Source organism: Xylocopa sonorina, chromosome 11 (genome assembly GCF_050948175.1).
Source record: "Xylocopa sonorina isolate GNS202 chromosome 11, iyXylSono1_principal, whole genome shotgun sequence".
Classification (NCBI taxonomy): domain Eukaryota; kingdom Metazoa; phylum Arthropoda; class Insecta; order Hymenoptera; family Apidae; genus Xylocopa; species Xylocopa sonorina.
In genome coordinates this window covers 421,135-434,822 of record NC_135203.1, presented here as the reverse complement: position 1 = coordinate 434,822, position 13,688 = coordinate 421,135, and the positions used below count along the sequence as shown (strand labels likewise).

The 13,688-nt window shown below is 57.5% G+C and overlaps 2 pseudogenes; both read left to right on the top strand.

The window, feature by feature from the left end:
* The first annotated feature begins 680 nt into the window (after positions 1-680).
* Positions 681-887, top strand: LOC143429499 (U2 spliceosomal RNA; annotated as a pseudogene).
* Positions 888-8,272: 7,385 nt separating this feature from the next.
* LOC143429506 (U2 spliceosomal RNA) lies at positions 8,273-8,479 on the top strand (annotated as a pseudogene).
* Positions 8,480-13,688: the final 5,209 nt, after the last annotated feature.

Below are 13,688 nucleotides of genomic sequence, written 5' to 3'. Positions count from 1 at the left end.
GGATTGTTTCATCGTACCATAACGTATCCTTTCTCATTTCGCCTTTCAATGCCCTCTTCTTATTATTTTTATTATTGATATTAGTTCTATATTTCTTTATGCGCCCACCTGACTGTGCCATACTATATAGTACTTTAGTATTTTACTTGGTCTGACTGTATTATCTTGTCTATTCTATCGTACTATATTTATTTATTTGCCTATTCAATAGTTTCATTATTATTTTACTACAACTCGAGTACTAAGTGTTGCTTATATGGACCCCCTTGGTGGCTGCTGGGACCTCTCGGCCCTTCATGGATGACTACAGTAAGGCGTATATCCGCACATTGTCGCTCTCAATTCGCTGAGCCCATCGTGCTACGCGCCATATTATGTTAAAGATAATGTATTTGTTATACATAAATTATATACCTTTCTTTATGGTTTATACTTTATATTTATGTTATTATATTGATACTCTATCGAAAAGCTAATTGTTAAACCGTGCCTTGTGTCACGCTGTTATTGATATGTTATAATAATTTATTGAACGTTGCAAAGTTCACTCTACTGTAAATCTGTTATATTGACAATGGACGCTTTAGGGACTTGTCCCACAGCACTACCCTATGTAATATATTTCTACTTTATGATTGAATTTGTGCGGAAACAACACGAATGATCCTGTATACAAGTGTATACCCCTGGGGCTTCGGCCCCGGGGGAACATTAATTGCTAAAATAAACGTCTTATCTGTTCTTATCAGCTTAATATCTGATACACTCCTCATTAGGAGTCAGAATATTAACCTGATTTTTGGAAAAAGGCGGACCGCTGGGGCTTGCTCCACCTCCGCCGCGAGTCGACCCAGTATTGCAGTGCCTCTGGGACCGGCTCAATAAGCCTTTTCCAAGAATCAGTTTTATCTAGTCAAACCCACACACTTGATCTTTCCCATCAGTAGCTTAAGTATTTATTTAATCTGTGTTTTTCCGACTCGCTCACCGGAGTGTCGCGTTATCATCCGCGTCGCGCGTGCTGTGCTCGTGTGTGGTGCAGTGTTCAGTGCGTTCGGCTTGCTGGTGAACCCCGGACTTGGTAAGTCTGACACTTGGAATTTCGGTGGAGGTCCCATTTCGCGTGATTAGTTTAAAGTGCTCCCGAGGCGGTGGTGTTGAACGCATCGGGTAGACGTTAGACGTCCATACGTGACGTCCCTCCTCCTAGGTCGACCATTTCGACCTCCGAGGAGTTTGAATCCGAGTAGAATCGGTTTGTCTGACCTTATACCCGGTTATAAGTGTAAACTTTACACTTATAGCCGTTGGTTTTGAATTCGACCTCTCCGTGTTTTGGGTGTTAGACTGTTTGCACGTACGCCCGTAAATCGAATTTTTTGCTCGATTTTACGGGTCGTCGCTGCGAAATAGCAGCATTTAGTTTGATTAAAATCACCGATTTATTTGTTTTAATTAAGAGATCGGGGTACACGGAGGCCCTTTACACCCCGTGTAACTCGATACGTCGCGGTCCGGAGTTTTCCAGGCCGTGTGGAGTGTCGTGGAAAGTTAAACCGTTTGCGGTTGCTAGGCACGTACGCGAAGCACGGTTCGTTCGTGCGGGGCTGTGTCCACCGGGCACAGCGGAATTGTTTTATATCATTTTATTTTAGTTTAATTTATTAAATTCCGCTTCGTTTCGTTAATTCGTGTTAATATATTAATTTATTCGCGTTCGCGTTCGGGATTGTCCGTTGTCTATTCTGTGTATATACTTATTTATTCAATTTGTCCCTTGTCTTACGTGTTCGTCTCGATCGACCGTTAACCGTCTGTGTTTGCTCCGGTGAGCGTTTTGTTTTATTATTTTAACTTATTATTTTATTAGACGAGCCGAGTGTTTGCGTTGCGACACTATCGTAACGATGGCGGGTAATAGCAGCAAAAACGATAGTACAAATAGTAATAGTGAGCGCGTGGTGTTGCTGCATTACCCGTTCCCGGCAGAATTTCCTTGCCCGTTCTGCTACCTTGGCAGAACCGTGTGCAAAAAGGGAGCGTGTGTCTATCTGAGACACACGGATTTATTTAAACACTTAAAGATCCATCACCCCGGTGCGATCAAAAGGTGGGTGTGCGGTGAGTGCGGCTTCACCGACGAAAGTGCGTATGCACTGAAGCGTGTGAAGTCGCACCACCAAACAAAACACCCGTCCACCGGGGGTCCGTGTGTCTCCGTTAGACACAACTCCCTTGCAGGGAGTGCCGCCCGCGCAACGCCCGGCGATAGCGTTGCCGAGTCGCGACCCGTTGACGCGGTGGAGGCGTTCTCCACCGAGAACGAGGCCTCCTCTTTTCCCCCTCTGGGGGCGTCCCCGGTGACCTGTGGGGGCACGACGACCTGTGCCTCCACAACAACAAAGACAATAACAACAACAACAACGACAACACCAACAATAACAGCCAACACTCGAATTGCTGTTTCTAGAGTATCGGGGACGGCTGCCTCCACTGCAGCCAAGACGACATCGAGAGGGGCCTCCTCCACTAAGTCAACGAGGAGCATTACCACCACGCAACCCCGGCGAGGAACTCGTCCACCCACCGCCGGGATAACAAGGACTACAAGGAACTCCACCACCACAGCAATAACGACCACGACAACGACGGTGGTGGGGAGCAGCGCCGCGACGAGAAGCTCCGTCACCCTCGCGGCGTTCTTACAACGAAGCCGGCGCTCCTCCGCGGACGAGGCGAGCCCCAACTCCACCAGGACCAGCAGCGGGTCGGGGCCCAAGGGGAGGATTTCAGGGGGCTCTACCACCACGCCCCCTGCCCCCGCAAGGGGGAAGAAGAGCCCGGCGGCGCCCGCAGCAGCTGGGAGGAAGAGGCGGGCGTCGACCGAGCCTCCCCAACCCGACCCGCCCCGACGCATTCTACCGGCAAGGAGGGTGACCCCCACAACCACCTTCGCGGAGGTCACCCGGGGCAGCCCGTCCGCCGTGGCTGGAGCGGCGGTGGTGTCAGGGAGTACAAGAGCGACGTCTCTCCCGCCCGCGTTGCCCAGGATAACGCGGGCGGCAGCGAAGAGGATGGGGGGCGCGTCCACCACCTCCAGCGCCCCCCCAGCGACACCACCACTGCAGGGCCCTCCACCAACGCCCTGCAGCGCTCCGGCCACGCTTACTACCACGACGATGACGACATCGGTCCGTGGCTCGCCTATAATGACGGTGGCCGTCGTGTCACCTGTGGCGGTCACCGTCGCGGCGCGGACGCCGCCAGCCACGGGCCGCGCCTCCACCCCGCCAGCCAGGACGACTCGGGCGACGTCCCTCCCGCCCGGGTCGTCTGCGAAGAGGCCTATCAGGGGACGCCTGTCCCCTCCGGGGGGCAGAGGGGACACCCAGACCACCGGGGTGTCCCTTCGGGTGGAGGCGCGTGGGGAGGGGACCGAGAAGAGGAGGTCCCTACCTTCGCCCAGGCCCCTCCCCACCATCCATGAGTCATCGTCGTCATCGTCGGACGATGAGAGAGCGCCGGCGGCCGTTCCTGAGGAGGGACCGGCCCGGACGAGACGGAGGCGCCGCTGCATTGGGAGCAGCGGCAGCAGCAGTAGCAGTAGTAGTAGCAGCTCCAGCAGTAGCAACAACAACAACAGGAGCAATACGAGCGCCGCGAGGGGACGGCAGAGCACGACACCAGGAGCGGCGAGAAGGCGGTGGGTGGACCGCACCATAACCACCACGGATTCGTCGGGGGAAGAGGAGGCCCCAAGGCAGCCGTCCCCGCGGGTGGAGGCTCCGGTTACCTCCACCCGAAGGTCACCGAGGCTCCCCAGGGAGGAGGAAGGGGGCCTCAGTAGTGATAATTTATTATTGCAAAATAGATTTTATCCATTGACTGACCGGGCATCTAGTCCGGTCATTAATGACAATATTATTGACTCCCCCGGGCGTAACCGGGGGTGTATTTGTGTGTGCAGGTGTGGAGGCGCGCGGGACCCGCCCGCGTCATCATCCCGGGGCAGCGTCGTCGTGGAGGCTCCGGTGGGGATGGCCCCGTCGAGCATTCGGGAAAGCCACCCGGTGAGTGCGACACGTGGGTATCGCGCGGGTACCAGAGGCGGTCGTGCACCTGCAGCGACCGTGGGGCGGCGGCGCGGGACAGCGACATCGGGCCTCCCGGCTGCTTGCGAGCGGGTAGGCGGGGCGTCTCAGCCTCGGGCCCCGCGGCAATCTAGGGTGCCCCATCCCCGAGGTGGAGGTCGCGACGCTGCGTCCGGCGCGCCACCAACCGGTAGACCCCGATCTAGGGGACGCCGGGAGGTGGACGTTGCCGCAAGGGCGCGGTTAGTGGCCTTCGCGGAGGGGGTGGGATCACCCGAGCAACTGGAGGCGCTCGCCACGAAGGTGGACGAGTACTTTCAGGGGCGGAGGGCCGCGGGACCCGGGGCTGGCGCACGGAGTGCCGCCTCCAACGGGGGGGCCGGTCGGCGCCGGCCAGTCGCGGGGAGTGAGGGGCGTCGGGGTGATGTGGCCAATTCGATGGTGAGCGATGGCCCTCCCAGCGTCCCGGATCGCGTAGGGGAGGCTACCCGAATCCAACGTCTTTTCAGGGCGGATCGGAAGCGCGCGGTGCGGGAGATTCTCGCCGGAGAATCTCCCCATTGCAGTGTGCCCCTGGAACGGGTCCAGGAGCACTTTACGAACGTTTACTCGCTCCGAGCCCGCCCTGGTAGCCTTCCCTCTCTCTATGGGGAGGACCCGACCACTGAGTCGAACGATGCCCTGGTTTCCCCCTTCACGGAAGCCGAGGTCAGCCGTCGGTTAAAGCGGATGAAGCTTGCTTCTTCCGCCGGACCCGACGGTCTGACCTATGGTGACCTACGGAGGGGGGACCCAGGAGCGGTCCTCCTTACGGCGGTATTCAACACCTGCCGCCGCATGGAGAAGATTCCGGGGCGCTGGAAGCAGTCCAACACCGTCCTCCTTTTCAAGAAGGGTGATCGCGAGGACCTATCGAATTGGAGGCCTATCGCCCTGGGTGATGTCACCCCCAAGCTCTTCGCGGCGGTCGTCGCCGATCGGCTCACTCGTTGGGCCGTAGTCAACAAGCGGCTCAGCCAAGCACAGAAGGGCTTCTTGCCCTTCGAAGGCTGTCTGGAGCACAACTTTGTGCTTCAGCAGGCCATGGCTGCCGCTCGTAAGCAGCGTAGGGAGGTGGTGGTGGCGTGGTTGGATCTGGCCAACGCTTTCGGTTCGGTTCCCCACGCCACCATCATCGATTCGCTGGCCGGCGCCGGCGCTCCCCGGCCGCTTATCAACATCGTCGCCAGCCTTTACGACGGCGTGGCGACGCGGGTCCGTACCGCTGAAGGGTACACGCCCTGGATCCCCATGAAGTCGGGGGTGAGGCAGGGCTGCCCACTTAGCCCGATCCTATTCGACCTTTCCATTGAGGCCATGGTTCGCGGGGCCGTGGACTCGGTGGAGGGTCTGAGTGTGAGAGGGCATAAGGTGACAGCCCTGGCGTACGCAGACGACGTGGCACTCGTCGCGTCATCCGTCGACGGAATGGGAAGGCTATTGCAAGCAGCAGAGGGGACGGCTCGGCAGCTGGGGCTCTCCTTCAACCCCTCGAAGTGTGCAACCCTGCACATCAGAGGGGACGGGAGGGTTTCTAGCACCGAGTTCCGTCTAGTCGGGGGACTCGTTCCTGCCCTGTCGGAGGGGCAGAGTTACGGGCATCTGGGAGTGCCGACCGGGGTTCGGATCGACCAAACCCCGTATCCGACGATCCAAGCCTTATTAGTAGATCTTCGCGCGGTCGACGATTCCCTGCTCGCCCCCTGGCAAAAAATCGAGACCGTGGCGACATTCCTGTTGCCACGCCTCGATTTCGCGTTCAGGGGAGGCCACGTGCGAAGAACCGCTTTAGCCGATGCCGACAGGGTCATCAAACGCACGGTAAAGAGGTGGTTGCACCTCCCGCAGCGTGCCAGTGCGGAGCTGGTCTATATCCCCCCCGCTTGGGGTGGGTGCGGCCTTCTCCCGCTGGTGGATCTGGCCGACGTGGCGACCGTGTCGCACGCGTTCAGGTTATTGAATGCGAGCGATCCGGTCGTTGCGGACTTGGCCAGGTCAGCGCTGTGTGACGCCGTGCGGGAGAAGGCCGGTCGGACCCTTGGGAGCAGGGGCCTTGCCGACTATCTCTCCGGCTCTTTGTCGGGCGAGATGGCGAGGCCATCGGCGGGCCGGGCTTCGTTCTGGTCGCGAGTAAGGAACGTCGGGATTCGTTCTTGTGCGCGGCTTGGATTCAGTTGGAGGTGGGACGAGGTTCGTGAAGAACTCTCGGTCGTTTGTCGCTCCCGGAATGGGCGTAGCGTTGTTGTGCCGCCTGCTGCCAAGGGCCAAGTCACGCGGAGGCTGAGGGCAGCAGTGGGAGAGTGCTACCTGGAAAGGCTTCTTCGGAAGCCCGACCAGGGGAAGGTTTTCGACGCGACCTCCCGTTGCGCGGTCAGTAACCACTTTCTGCGCACCGGGGGGTTTGTCCGCTTCGCTGATTGGCGCTTCGTTCACCGGGCCCGCCTCGACGTGTTGCCGCTAAATGGAGCACGTCGGTGGGGGACCGGTGACAAGCGTTGCCGGCGTTGCGGGCATGAGTTCGAGGGCCTTCCCCACGTGCTCTCCCACTGCGGTCCTCACTCCGCTGCCCGGCAGCTGCGGCATGACGGCCTCGTTCATAGGCTCGTGGCGGCTGCCCGTCTGCCAGGGGAGATCCGGGTCAATAAGCGCGTCCCGGGAGTCGACGGCGAGCTGGCAGCCCTGCGTCCCGACATCGTCGTGGAGCACGGGCTGTCGAAAAACATCGTCGTGGTCGACGTGGCCGTGCCTTTCGAGAACACTCTCGAGGCAATTGAGGAGGCGAGGATGGCGAAGATACGTAAGTATCAGCCCCTCGCCGAATCATTGCGGAGGCGCGGCTACCGAGTCCACGTAGATGCGTTCGTCGTCGGCGCCCTGGGCGCGTGGGACCCGGGAAACGAGTTTGTCCTGGACCTGCTGCGCGTCTCTCAGCGTTATGCAGCGCTGATGAGGCGTCTCATGATATCTGAGACAATAGCCTGGTCCAGAGATATCTACGTGGAGCATGTATCCGGGGTGCGTCAGTACCGGGCTCCACGGGGTACGTCCGGGGCGGGGTCGACATCGGCGGCGCTGAGCGGGAGCAGTGGAGGCGCCCGCGTCCCTGGGGTGGTGTCGCCTGCGGATCCTTAGTGCCTCCACATCTGCGGGCGGAGAGGACTAGCCGCGGGGGTCTGTAGTAAGCTCTCATTTGCTTTATCGTAAAGTATTTTATTTTAATTTATTTTATTTGTTTTGTTTGGCCTGTCTGGTCTGCGCTTCCATCGCCTCCACGCGAAATGAGAATTAAACTGATCCAGCCTAACTTATTTTACTCAACTTACCTTATTTTATGGTATCGGATTTAGTTTATTTTACCTCATTGGATTTTATCTCATTTTATTTTATTTTATTTACTGATTTACTTATTAACGTATTTTATTCTCCTGACTTACTCTATTCTTATTTTACCTACTCTATCGTGGATTGTTTCATCGTACCATAACGTATCCTTTCTCATTTCGCCTTTCAATGCCCTCTTCTTATTATTTTTATTATTGATATTAGTTCTATATTTCTTTATGCGCCCACCTGACTGTGCCATACTATATAGTACTTTAGTATTTTACTTGGTCTGACTGTATTATCTTGTCTATTCTATCGTACTATATTTATTTATTTGCCTATTCAATAGTTTCATTATTATTTTACTACAACTCGAGTACTAAGTGTTGCTTATATGGACCCCCTTGGTGGCTGCTGGGACCTCTCGGCCCTTCATGGATGACTACAGTAAGGCGTATATCCGCACATTGTCGCTCTCAATTCGCTGAGCCCATCGTGCTACGCGCCATATTATGTTAAAGATAATGTATTTGTTATACATAAATTATATACCTTTCTTTATGGTTTATACTTTATATTTATGTTATTATATTGATACTCTATCGAAAAGCTAATTGTTAAACCGTGCCTTGTGTCACGCTGTTATTGATATGTTATAATAATTTATTGAACGTTGCAAAGTTCACTCTACTGTAAATCTGTTATATTGACAATGGACGCTTTAGGGACTTGTCCCACAGCACTACCCTATGTAATATATTTCTACTTTATGATTGAATTTGTGCGGAAACAACACGAATGATCCTGTATACAAGTGTATACCCCTGGGGCTTCGGCCCCGGGGGAACATTAATTGCTAAAATAAACGTCTTATCTGTTCTTATCAGCTTAATATCTGATACACTCCTCATTAGGAGTCAGAATATTAACCTGATTTTTGGAAAAAGGCGGACCGCTGGGGCTTGCTCCACCTCCGCCGCGAGTCGACCCAGTATTGCAGTGCCTCTGGGACCGGCTCAATAAGAGTTTCCAAAGATCAGTTTTTTTTATCTAGTCAAACACACACTTGATCTTCTCCGTCAGTAGCTTTTTAAGTATCATTTTATTCTGTGTTCTTCCGACTCGCTCACCGGAGTGTCGCGTTATCATCCGCGTCGCGCGTGCTGTGCTCGTGTTTGGTGCAGTGTTCAGTGCGTTCGGCTTGCTGGTGGACTTCGGACTTGGTAAGTCTAGCACTTGGAATATCGGTGGAGGTCCCATTTCGCGTAGTTAGTTTAAAGTGCTCCCGATGCGGTGGTGTTGAACGCATCGGGTAGACGTTAGACGTCCATACGTGACGTCCCTCCTCCTAGGTCGACCATTTCGACCTCCGAGGAGTTTGAATCCGAGTAGATTCGGTTTGTTCGTCCTTGTACCCGGTTATAAGTGTAAACTTTACACTTATAGCCGTTGGTTTTGAATTCGACCTCTCCGTGTTTTGGGTGTTAGACTGTTTGCACGTACGCCCGTAATTCGAGTTTTTTGCTCGATTTTACGGGTCGTCGCTGCGAAATAGCAGCTATTAGATTAATTAAATTCACCGTTTTATTTGTTTAATCAAGAGATCGGGGTACACGGAGGCCCTTTACACCCCGTGTAACTCGATACTTCGCGTTTCCGGAGTTTTCCAGGCCGTGTGGAGTGTATCGTGAAAAGTTAAACCGTCGCGGTTGCTGGTCACGTACGCGAAGCACGGTTCGTTCGTGCGGGGCTGTGTCCACCGGGCACAGCGGAATTGTTTTATATTATTTTATTTTAGTTTATTTATTCTAGTAGATTCCGTCTCGTTCGTTAATTCGTACTGATTTATTAATTTATTCGCGTTCGCGTTCGCGTTGTCCGTTGTGATATCTGTATATACTTATTTATTTAATCGTGTCCTTCGTCTTTTGTGTACGTCCCGTTCCGACCGTTACCGTCTGTGTTTCGCTCCGGTGAGCGTTTGTTTTATTATTGATATTATTTATTTTATTAGACGAGCCGTGTGTTGCGTTGCGACACTATCTTCACGATGGCGGGTAATAGCAGTAATAATACAAGTTCAAGTGAGAATAGCGTGGTGATACTGCATTACCCGTTCCCTGCCGAATTTCCCTGCCCCTTCTGCTTTGTAGGCAGAACCGTGTGCAAAAAGGGAGCGTGTGTCTATCTGAGACACACGGATCTATTCAAACATTTAAAGATCCATCACCCCGGTGCGATCAAAAGGTGGGTGTGCGGTGAGTGCGGCTTCACCGACGAAAGTGCGTATGCACTGAAGCGTGTGAAGTCGCACCACCAAACAAAACACCCGTCCACCGGGGGTCCGTGTGTCCCCGTTAGACACAACTCCCTTGCAGGGAGTGCCGCCCGCGCAACGCCCGGCGACAGCGTTGCCGAGTCGCGACCTCTTGACGCGACGGAGTTATCCGTCGAGAGCGAGGTCTCCTTTCCCCCCCTGGGTGTGTCCCCGGTGACCTGTGGGGGCGCAACGACGTGCGCCTCCACCAGACCGCGAACAGTTACTGCTCGTTTAAATGTTTCCAGAGCATCGGGGACGGCTGCCTCAACTGCAGCAACAACAACAACAACAACGACGACAACAACAACAACAACATCCACAGCGTCGAAGGGGGCCTCCTCGAGTACGTCAAAGAGGACAACCGCTAATACCACCACGCAACCCCGGCGAGGAACTCGTCCACCCACCGCCGGGACAACAAAAAGGACAACAGGATCCACCACCACTACCACTACTACTACTACCACGGTGGGATCCAGCGCCGCGACGAGAAGCTCCGTCACCCTCGCGGCGCTATTTCAACGAAGCCGGCGCTCCTCCGCGGACGAGGCTAGCCCCAAGTCGACGAGGACAAGTGGCGGGCCGGTGTCAATGGGGAGGGCCTCAGGGGGCAAAACCACCACGCCCCCTGCCCCTGCAAGAAACAAGAAGAGTCCGGCGGCGTCCGCGTCAACCGCAAGGAAGGCGCGGGCGTCGACCGAGCCCCCCCAACCCGGTCCGCCCCGACGAACTGGACCAGCCCGGAAAGTGACCCCAACCACCACCTTCGCGGAGGTCACAAGGGGCAGCCCGTCCGCCGTGGCCGGAGCGGCGGTGGTGTCGAGGAATATGAGGGCGACGTCTCTCCCGCCCGTCCCAATGAGAGTGACCAGGGCCACAGCGAAGAGGATGGGGGGTGCGCCCACCACCTCCAGCACCCCCCCAGCGACACCACCACTGCAGGGCCCTCCACCTACGCCCTGCAGCGCTCCGGCCACATTAACAACCACGACGATGACGACCACGGTCCGTGGCTCGCCTATAATGACGGTGGCCGTCCAAACACCTACGGCGGTCACCGTCGCGGCGCGGACGCCGCCAGCCACGGGCCGCGCCTCCACCCCGCCAGCCAGGACGACTCGGGCGACGTCCCTCCCGCCCGGGTCGTCCGCGAAGAGGCCCATTCGGGGACGCCTGTCCCCCCCGGGGGGCAGAGGGGACACCCAGACCACCGGGGTGTCCCTTCGGGTGGAGGCGCGTGGGGAGGGGACCGAGAAGAGGAGGTCCCTACCTTCGCCCAGGCCCCTCCCCACCATTCATGAGTCATCGTCGTCATCGTCGGACGATGAGAGAGCGCCGGCGGCCGTTCCCAAGGAGGGACCGGCCCGGACAAGGCGGAGGCGCCGCTGCATAGGCAGCAGCGGCAGCAGCAGCAGCAGCAGTGGCAGCAGCAGCAGCAACAGCAGGAACAGCCACACGAGCGCCGCGAGGGGACGGACTGGACCAACACCAGGAGCGGCGAGAAGGCGGTGGGTGGACCGCACTATAACTACCACGGATTCGTCGGGGGATGAGGAGGCCCCAAGGCAGCCGTCCCCGCGGGTGGAGGGAACCGGTCCCTCCACTCGAAGGTCACCGAGGCTCCCCAGGGAGGTGGAGGGGGGCCTCAACTTAGATAATTTATTGTCCGAAAATAGATTTTATCCATTGACTGACCGGGCGTCTAGCCCGGTCAATTTTGAACAAATTATTGACTCCCCCGGGCGAAACCGGGGGTGTGTTTGTGTGTGCAGGTGTGGAGGCGCGCGGGACCCGCCCGCGTCATCATCCCGGGGCAGCGTCGTCGTGGAGGCTCCGGTGAGGATGGCCCCGTCGAGCATTCGGGAAAGCCACCCGGTGAGTGTGACACGTGGGTATCGTGCGGGTACCAGAGGCGGTCGTGCACCTGCAGCGACCGTGGGGCGGCGGCGCGGGACAGCGACATCGGGCCTCCCGGCTGCTTGCGAGCGGGTAGGCGGGGCGTCTCAGCCTCGGGCCCCGCGGCAATCTAGGGTGCCCCATCCCCGAGGTGGAGGTCGCGACGCTGCGTCCGGCGCGCCACCAACCGGTAGACCCCGATCTAGGGGACGCCGGGAGGTGGACGTTGCCGCAAGGGCGCGGTTAGTGGCCTTCGCGGAGGGGGTGGGATCACCCGAGCAACTGGAGGCGCTCGCCACGAAGGTGGGCGAGTACTTTCAGGGGCGGAGGGCCGCGGGACCCGGGGCTGGCGCACGGAGTGCCGCCTCCAGCGGGGGGGCCGGTCGGCGCCGGCCAGTCGCGGGGAGTGAGGGGCGTCGGGGTGATGTGGCCAATTCGATGGTGAGCGATGGCCCTCCCAGCGTCCCGGATCGCGTAGGGGAGGCTACCCGAATCCAACGTCTTTTCAGGGCGGATCGGAAGCGCGCGGTGCGGGAGATTCTCGCCGGAGAATCTCCCCATTGCAGTGTGCCCCTGGAACGGGTCCAGGAGCACTTTACGAACGTTTACTCGCTCCGAGCCCGCCCTGGTAGCCTTCCCTCTCTCTATGGGGAGGACCCGACCACTGAGTCGAACGATGCCCTGGTTTCCCCCTTCACGGAAGCCGAGGTCAGCCGTCGGCTAAAGCGGATGAAGCTTGCTTCTTCCGCCGGACCCGACGGTCTGACCTATGGTGACCTACGGAGGGGGGACCCAGGAGCGGTCCTCCTTACGGCGGTATTCAACACCTGCCGCCGCATGGAGAAGATTCCGGGGCGCTGGAAGCAGTCCAACACCGTCCTCCTTTTCAAGAAGGGTGATCGCGAGGACCTATCGAATTGGAGGCCTATCGCCCTGGGTGATGTCACCCCCAAGCTCTTCGCGGCGGTCGTCGCCGATCGGCTCACTCGTTGGGCCGTAGTCAACAAGCGGCTCAGCCAAGCACAGAAGGGCTTCTTGCCCTTCGAAGGCTGTCTGGAGCACAACTTTGTGCTTCAGCAGGCCATGGCTGCCGCTCGTAAGCAGCGTAGGGAGGTGGTGGTGGCGTGGTTGGATCTGGCCAACGCTTTCGGTTCGGTTCCCCACGCCACCATCATCGATTCGCTGGCCGGCGCCGGCGCTCCCCGGCCGCTTATCAACATCGTCGCCAGCCTTTACGACGGCGTGGCGACGCGGGTCCGTACCGCTGAAGGGTACACGCCCTGGATCCCCATGAAGTCGGGGGTGAGGCAGGGCTGCCCACTTAGCCCGATCCTATTCGACCTTTCCATTGAGGCCATGGTTCGCGGGGCCGTGGACTCGGTGGAGGGTCTGAGTGTGAGAGGGCATAAGGTGACAGCCCTGGCGTACGCAGACGACGTGGCACTCGTCGCGTCATCCGTCGACGGAATGGGAAGGCTGTTGCAAGCAGCAGAGGGGACGGCTCGGCAGCTGGGGCTCTCCTTCAACCCCTCGAAGTGTGCAACCCTGCACATCAGAGGGGACGGGAGGGTTTCTAGCACCGAGTTCCGTCTAGTCGGGGGACTCGTTCCTGCCCTGTCGGAGGGGCAGAGTTACGAGCATCTGGGAGTGCCGACCGGGGTTCGGATCGACCAAACCCCGTATCCGACGATCCAAGCCTTATTAGTAGATCTTCGCGCGGTCGACGATTCCCTGCTCGCCCCCTGGCAAAAAATCGAGACCGTGGCGACATTCCTGTTGCCACGCCTCGATTTCGCGTTCAGGGGAGGCCACGTGCGAAGAACCGCTTTAGCCGATGCCGACAGGGTCATCAAACGCACGGTAAAGAGGTGGTTGCACCTCCCGCAGCGTGCCAGTGCGGAGCTGGTCTATATCCCCCCCGCTTGGGGTGGGTGCGGCCTTCTCCCGCTGGTGGATCTGGCCGACGTGGCGACCGTGTCGCACGCGTTCAGGTTATTGAATGCGAGCGATCCGGTCGT